This window comes from Oryx dammah, unplaced genomic scaffold (genome assembly GCF_014754425.2).
Source record: "Oryx dammah isolate SB20612 unplaced genomic scaffold, SCBI_Odam_1.1 HiC_scaffold_4, whole genome shotgun sequence".
NCBI lineage: Eukaryota > Metazoa > Chordata > Mammalia > Artiodactyla > Bovidae > Oryx > Oryx dammah.
In genome coordinates this window covers 44396572-44405247 of record NW_024070188.1, presented here as the reverse complement: position 1 = coordinate 44405247, position 8676 = coordinate 44396572, and positions in this window count along the sequence as shown.

The following is an 8676-nucleotide window of genomic DNA, read 5'->3' as shown; positions in this document are numbered from 1 at the left end:
AAAAAAAAAAAAAAGACATGTGTAGGTATAATTGAATCACTTTGCTGTATACCTAAAAGTAACACAATACTGTAAATTAACTATACTTCAATAAAATAAAATAAAATAAAAAGTAAAATGCTTGGGCCGCCAAAAAAAAAAAAAAATAAAAGGATATAACAGTAAGACCCTTTGTTGAGAATTCAGGAAGATTTAAGGGTCTGCTCAAAGATTCTCTAGAAATAAACAATGAGGCCCTTAAGAATCTTGAGGATATGGCTTGCATAAGCTCAGCTAGACAAAAGGATTTTTATGGATCCTAAGGGTGTTGTCCAACAGCACCCTGATTCTTGGAATAGAGGAACTTGAATCTAATAGATGGACAGATCTGACTTTTGTCTAATAAAGTGAACCCCAATGTTGTTTTTAAGCAACTCATAGTTTGTAAGAGAATTTTATTTGTTAGTTTGGATTGAAAAAGACAGTTCAATTAAAAACAAAAAAAGAAAGACAGACCTCTGGGTCCTCAGTCGTCAGGGCTGGAAATATGCTGAGAAAACCACACAACTGCAAACACAGAGCAAAAATCCAGACAGCAGAGTCTATCTATATCCACAGAGAATGTTTCTCAGGGAGTGGAATCAGAGCCTATGTTAAGAAAAAGCCAACATGTGCCTGGTTAATTCTCAGAAATGCTTTAAGACAATGATGCTAGATACATCTCATCTCACAGCCCTCCACTTAGGGATCTGGACCATGTATTACTTTATCCTACTCTTGTATCAGCATTGTATGTTGGGTGTGAGGAAGGGAGATAACTGCTCTCCAATTCAGTCTCAAGTTGAGAGTAACTGCACTTGGGAAACCTCTACCACATTTGGACCTAAATTTAGGTGGCACGCTCCTGGACTTTGAGCAACAGTCATGTTGGACAGAGAACCTTGGGCTTTGAGGTAGCAGGAGTGTGTTTTACATGTGGGAGAGATGTGAATTGTAATGACCAGGGGACAGACTGGTAGGTAGCTTCCCTTCATGAACACAGGCTGCTGTTCATATAAAGAGGTGGAGTCTAATTCCCTGCTCCTCAAATATGATGGCCTAGTCCCAGTGGCTTAACTGGCTAATAGAGAATAATTGAAATGACATTATGGAGCTTCTGAGGTTAGAATAGAAGAAGCCTTTTAGTGCTACTTGAGCTTCTTGGAATTAACCCCACGTGGCATTATACAGATCAGGGACAAACCTCCCAGCCAAGTTCTTCCCAAATTCTTGACAAAAAAGTTTTGAGTCAAGGAAAATGGTTGTTACAATATACTATCTATGTAATGATATAATCATATATAATGTATACCATAGATAACCATCATAAATTATATGTAATGGTTATAATCCCTCCAAGAACTTAAGCACTATGCTATTGGGATCCCCAAAGCTACATCAAAAGTCCAGGTGTATGTGTTCCTTTCAAGACCCTGGAGGATCTGTCAGCCTGCAGCCAGCCTAAATCTGGGAGATGTGAGGGAACCATCTTGGATATTCAACCCAGTTGGGACTTCCATTGACTAAGGAGCCAAATCCTTTGCAGTATGGAAAACAACACTTACACAGGTTGCAAAAAGAAAGAAATAAAAATGGAATTATTCACATGACTCATGGTCTGAGGAGTGCAAATGTTTGCATATTCAATATTCCTAGAAATAGCAATAATATATTTTAAGGTCATTTTCCTCGGTTTTTATTTTAAAGTGAGATATGTATAGAAAACACATGGGGAAAATATTTTCAGGATAAGGTGTTGGAAAGGCAAATATTTTAATGAACACCTTTTAAAAGAAGCACTTTCCATTTCTCTTTTTGAAATCCAGTAGGTTTTAGGATTTGTCCCACTGGATGTTTTCAGCCTATGAAAACGCTCCCAGGATAACTTCAGTTCTTTAGGACTGAAACCAAAGCAGCCCGAGGTAAACCACTTATTTGTGGTCTTTGGGATTCTTAGCAATGCTCTGGCTCCTAAAACTCCTGCTGCATTGGCAGTGCTCACATCCACCCCACATCCTGTTATCTTTCCTGGCATTCGCCACGTATGCCCAACTACACAGCTCTTCCTTCAGGCCACTGAACGATGAGGAACCTGCTTCTTTGTATTCCTCCCAGAACCTGGCCCAGTGATGCGTTCAAAATAGCTGTTCAGACAGCAGCTGAATGAGAGCATATCTTCAAAATACAGAGAATGGAAAGTCACACTGCATTTTATTTCTACCTTGGGCAAGTGTTCTTTACATGTGCTTACCTGTTAGTTTCTGTTCCCAGAGAAGGGTGGCACATTAGCAAGAATCATTGCTTCCAAAGAAAATTCCCAGCATTCATGATATCATTCCACCAAAAAGATACAAACGAAGGTTAGGAAAGGAGAAGTGACAGGAAGGTGGCTGTTCAAGGAAAAGTTAGCTTTGGTCACTCAGCTTCAAATCACAAAATGTCCTGAAAAGGCCTGGGGGATCCTTGAAAGTGAAGATTGTGGAAGCAGAGGTCAGATTATTAAGAAACATGTGGGACTGAGAGTTTAGAGAAAGCAGGAAGACAAAGACTGAAGGATCAGCAAGAGCCAGAGGAGACATAAGTGGCAACAGAGAACCAGTAATGGGTGGATGAGGAAAAGAGCCAGGTGAGTGGTGAATGCCAGGCTGGCAGAGGAGACCCTTATGTACATCTGCAAGGGCTCCCAGGGAGTTCTGGAGATAGTTTGTCACGTGGGTAATTCCAATTCACTACCCAGCACAGATAAAAAGCTCTTCCTTCAGCCTATCTATTCATAAAAATAACTATATATCAACTGTCTATGGTGAACTCAACTTCCCAGCTGGCTCAGTGGCAAAGAATATACCTGCCAAACTGGAGACATGGGTTCGATCCCTGGGTTGGGAAGATCCCTTGGAGGAGAAAATGGCAACCCATTCCAGTATCCCTGCCTGGGAAATCCATGGACAGAGGAGCCTGACGGGCTGCAGTCTATGGGGTCACAAAAGAGTCGAACACAACTTAGAGACTAAACAACATGATGATGTCATCATCAGGGTGCTCTGAATAGAGACATAGGTGGACAGACCCCATCATTCCTTTCACATAATTTACATTCTAGAGCAGATGTACTGAGTTGCATGCCAATCACCAGCCACACAGGCTTGTACAGATACTGAAGGGTGGGCAGAGAGAGTTCTTCTGGGGCTGTGACAGTTGCCCCCAATTCAGGGGGCCATTCCAACTGCCTTTGTCTCATCTCAAGATGGCTACCCATTCCCTACGGATGGCAGAAGAATCCTCACCCACTGTAGAAGCACACTAAGGAGCCAGCGGAGGCCAGCCTAAGAGCCCTGTTCCCGGAGAGCTCTCACTGCATGGCACTGAGAAATCACACATCTCAGCATGAGAGGATCCCCACCACCTGGTGGGGAGCAAGCGCTTCTCTGGGTCCGGCCCCCTGAACCCTCAGTGAAGACTGAGCTGTTAGAAACAGCTGCTCTTATCAGGGTGTCGAAGCAGAACTTTCTCCAGGGATTTCTGAACATGGAACAGGAACATGAACATGGCCTGCTGAGTAATTTTGTCAAGAATAAAGAGACCAGAGCTTGTTGCCCTCCATGAAAGGTCAACTGTGCCCCTGCCTGATTCAGAGGCTGGCTCTGTGGACCTGATGTGCTCCCTAAATCTCTTCCAAGCTCTCTACTCTGGTTTCAACCTAACCAGACACTCCCATTTCTCACAGCAGGTTACCATGCAGGCAGAAGCCGCTTCTAAATGATTCCTTAAAAAAAAAAAAAGGGAAGAAAGAAAGAAAAGCCTACAAGCAGCCAGTATTGACTGGCATTTCTCATAAGTTCAGTTTATAATGACAGCCTTCTTCCATCATGTGCATTGTTTGGTAGCTTCCTCTTATTGTCACCTGAATACTAATGAGAAACCTGTTCTCAATATCACAGCAATCGAGAGATTTTGAAATATAAATAGGGCCTAGAGAGAGGACCTGCCCGTCACAAGCAAGATCTAAAGTAATGAGGTAGAAAAAAAATCTCCAAACAAAGGAAAATACATGCATCTTTCTTCATACGCAATCTATGGATGAAAAGTAATACTCTTCTTTTTTTCTTTTTTTTTAACATAACAGTTTAGTAAGCTGTGTAAGTTCTCATTCTGAGAAATAATTAGTGGGTAGAATTTGAAATTTGGAATCTCTGCTTCATTTGTATCTCAGCTCTGTCACATGGTAGGTAGCTGTGTGAATTTGCATGAGATATTTAATCACTTTTTTCTATCTCAATTTTATCATCTACAAAATGGAGGAAATAATCTTACTATAGCGCTTCTCTGGTGGCTCTCTCTGTCTGCAGTGTAGGAGATCCAGGTTTGATCCCTGGGTTGGGAAGATCCCCTAGAAAAGGCAAAGGCTACCCACTCCAATATTCTTGCCTGGAGGATTCCATGGACAGAGGAGCCTGGCTGGCTACAGTCCATGGGGTCACAAAGAATAGGACGCGACTGAGCGACTAACATTTTCAGTCCTACTATATTTGGAGCCAAAATAATATATAAGAGGTTTCTGATGTGCACTGAGCCCTCAAAAACTGCTAGTTAAACTGTCATATGAATGACAGTCACCTGAGCCTGGGATAAAGGTAGCTTCTGATCTGTGCTCATTCCCTCTGGTATCAGCAGCCAACAGGTGCTGGGAGCAAAAACCCTTCACAGAATCCTGCCTTCCCAAGGCCTGTTCATTCTCTTCCACATCCTCTGCATTTCCTCATTACATGTCATAGATAGTTCCCACTCTCCAAATGGGCATTGGGTGGAAAGAGAATTTCCCATTGCATGTGTGTGCATCTTAATAAATAAGACAAGGACAAAGAAAATAGGCTCTGCCAATATCCGTACAGTCTTGAACCAACCCCTGACTCCTCTAGTGTGGGAGTGTAAACTAGCAGGACCTTATGGGCCCTTCCTGAACCAACCCCTCAACCCCACGTCCTCCACCTGCCTCTTGTCTGTAGAAAAACTTTAACCTCTTAGGCCTTCTCTGGTTTCCAAAGAGTAAATTTAATCAGAGAAGTGAGAAAATGCAGAAAAGGAAACAGTCAAGCAAGATAAAATAGTAATAATTTAGCCATTAAACTTTTAGTTCCTCAAGGGCTAGAGATGATATTCTGAGATGTATCCTTTGAGCTGTTTTGCAGATCCTGTAATCCCTACAGTGTGGAAGAAATTAACTTTATGCTGCCCACAAACACATAGACTCCAGACCAGGTGGAACCAGAAGGTTGATGACGTTGACTCCTGATTACTTCACCACCAACAAATCAGAACATTCACAAGCTGATCACACACACCACATCACTCCCCTTCACCCGGGTTTTAAAAACCTTTCCCTGAAAACCTTCATGGAATTTGGGTCCTTTAAGCATGAGTTACCTGGACTCTTTAGGGCTTCCCTGGTGGCTCAGCAGTAAAGAATCCCCCTGCCAATGCAGGAACCACAGGTTTGATCTTGGATCTCCAAGATCCCCTGGAGAAGAAAATGGCAACCCACTCCTGTTTTTTCGCCTGGAAAATCCCATGCACAAAGGAGCCTGGTGAGCTATTATCACGGGGTCTTAAAGAGCTGGATGTGACCTTGTGGCTGAACAACAACAATAGCCTGGACTCTGCAATAAACACCACACCTGCACCATAACCCGGTGTCAGTAGATTCGTTTTACTGCATGTAGGCAAGGGGAACCAACTTTGGTTCTGTAACAGGAGAAGCATATTTGATGGAGATTATATGAGGAATTTGAGAAAAGGGTAAGGTGGGATGAGAGGAATGAAACACCACAGCTAGGCCCCTTGTTTTAGCCATTTGTAATATTTGTAGCTTAACACTGGATAATGGCCTAAATTTTTGAATTAAAAAAATCAATACACACAAAATAGGGAGCTTAAAAAAATATCTGACAGATAAGTCTAACTGCTGTTGAAACTAATAATGACAGCACAAGAGAACAACAAAAATGCTGGGTATGAGACCTCTCCTGTGAGTCCCCTGAAAGGCCACCCAGTGTGCCATCAGGCCTGCTGCTGCCTCTGTCAGAGTGGTGAGCATGGGGCACCTCTCTGGTCTCCTCTCAAGGAAGAGCTTGCATTGAGGCTGCAAGGAGCTTAACAGCCTCCAGACATTCCTCCAGCAAGGTCCGCTTCACTTCTCCCCCAGGGGCCCAGCAATAACAGAGCACTGCCAGTGGATAGGGCCTGGCTATTTCTGACCAATATAATTTGTCTCCAAGGGCAATCTCTGCTCTGGTGTGCCTTCTAGGGTGGTAGAGACACGTTCAGATGTACAACTTGGTCAGAGGTGGCCCCTGCTCAATCCTCCTTCTCCCAACCTCCGTCCCCCCACCTACTCCTTCCCTGCCCCAGGAGTCAGCAGGGCACTGTTGCATTGAGGTCTGAAGGATTTCTTTGCTGTCTTGCTTCATTCTTCTTCTACCTTTCACAAGCCTTACCTCCCAATAAAGCTTGTGAACTCCTAACTTCAGCTCAGCCTCTGCTTCCTGGAGAACTCAAATGACACAGAAGGAACCTCCTGGATCTGAAAATTGGGTTTTGCTTCTCTGGTGGCTCAGCTGTAAAAAATCCACCTGTAATGCAGGAAATTGCCTGTCTCCAGTATTCTTGCCTGGGAAATCCCATGGTCAGTGCAGAGTGGGGTAGGCTACAGTGCAGACTCGGGTAGGCTACAGTCCATAGCGTCACAAGAGTTGGACATAGCTTAGGGACTAAACCACTCCCACAGAAACTGAATGAACTGGGTATCTATTCTTTTTTTCTTATACTTATTTAGTTGTCTACTTTTTGTTTCCTTGTATCTTTAATCATCAATGTTCCACTTATTTTCTGCAGATTTCTCATTGCTTATATCAGAATTGTTTTCATATTATTGTTCACATAGAATCTTTGTCCATCACATCTTTACAATTCTTCCCTAACTCATCATCACACTAAACTGCTTTTCAAAAGATAAAGAACATGGAGTTATTTAATAAATTATGTATTGATTTTTTTACTCTGTATCAGGCACTGCTAAGGTACCGAGGTATCTGCCTTGAGACTGATGGCCCAATTGTCCTACATCTGTGACACTTAGGGTTTCATGAGGGAGGAGATAGATCACATAGCAAACCAACTGCCATCCTCAAGCACTGCTTGAACCTTCCCCCGGCTTTGTCCTTCACTTTAATCTCTGCTCTAATGTAACCTTACAGAGGTCCTCCATGCATATCCCAAGCAAACAGCTCTTTTCCTTCATCTCGCTGAGTCTTTCTTTCTTGCACTTGTTGCATCATCATATAGAATCTAGAAAGATGGTACTGATGAATTTATTTTCAGTGCAGCAATGAAGATGCAGACATAGAGAACAGAGTTGTGGACACAGTGGAGGAAGGAGAAGGTGGGCTGAATGGAGAGAGTATCATGGAAACATATACACTACCATATGGAAAATAGACAGCCAGTGGGAATTTGCTGTATGAATACAAGGAGCTCAACCCAGGGCTCTCTGAGGACTCAGAGGGGTGGAAAGGGGTAGCAGATGTGAGGGAAGTTCAAAAGGGAGGAGACATACATATTCCTATGTATGATTCATGTTTATATATGGCAGAGACCAACCCAATATTGTAAAGTAATTATCTCCCAATTAAAAACAAATAAATTTTTAAAAATTTTAGAAAAATAAATAAAAAATTAAAAACCACAGTTGACCCTTGAACAACATGAGTTTGAACTTCATGAGTTCACTTATATGCAGATTTATTCCAATAGGACATACTACAGGACCACATACTCTGGGGTTGTTTGAATTCACAGATATGGAACCAAGGATACTGAAGAACCATGTATACAAGGGGGCGCACTGACTACAAGTTATACTCAGAATTTTGACTCTGCTGAGTGTCAGCGCCCCAACCCACACATTGTTTAAGGGTCGACTGTGTATATATTTGTTTATTGTTTAATCTGTATTCCTGCTAGAAAGTAAGCTTCATGAAGCCAGAAATTTTGTTCAAATCTCCAGTTACTAAAGCAGTGACTTTCCCCTAGAGCGGGACTCCATCCACACTGTGACATAAAAACAATAACAGTTTATTTGCTTCCCTGGAATAAAAGAAATAAGATTATCTGAAATATAAAATTATATTCATTACTGACATGACAGATCTCCTCCTACAGGCATCTTACTCTGAAAACTTAGGTAACGCTAGTATGAAGCCATGAAAAAGAGAAAACATTTTGAAAATTGCAGTATTTTAATAATTCACACAATTTTTTTTAAGGTAAGAAAGTTTCTGCTTTTATTGAAAATTTATATATGACTCAGTATTGTAATAAACAGATAACCATTTTCATAAAAAATGACAGTGCTATGCTAGAGAAGAAAATATTAATTGGAGGATTTACTCAATAACGGCAAGACAGATTTTATCAATACAGAATAAATAATAACAGATTTCTTGAGCCAATTTTTAAGACCCAACAAAATGTGGGAACCAAGCTAGATGTAATAAATAATTACCCAGAGAAAAAGATGGTGCATTCTCAGATGATAAGACTGTCTTTGTAAACTGATGCATGTCCATTAGTCCCATTCTTACTGCTCGCCTTCAAATCACAGGA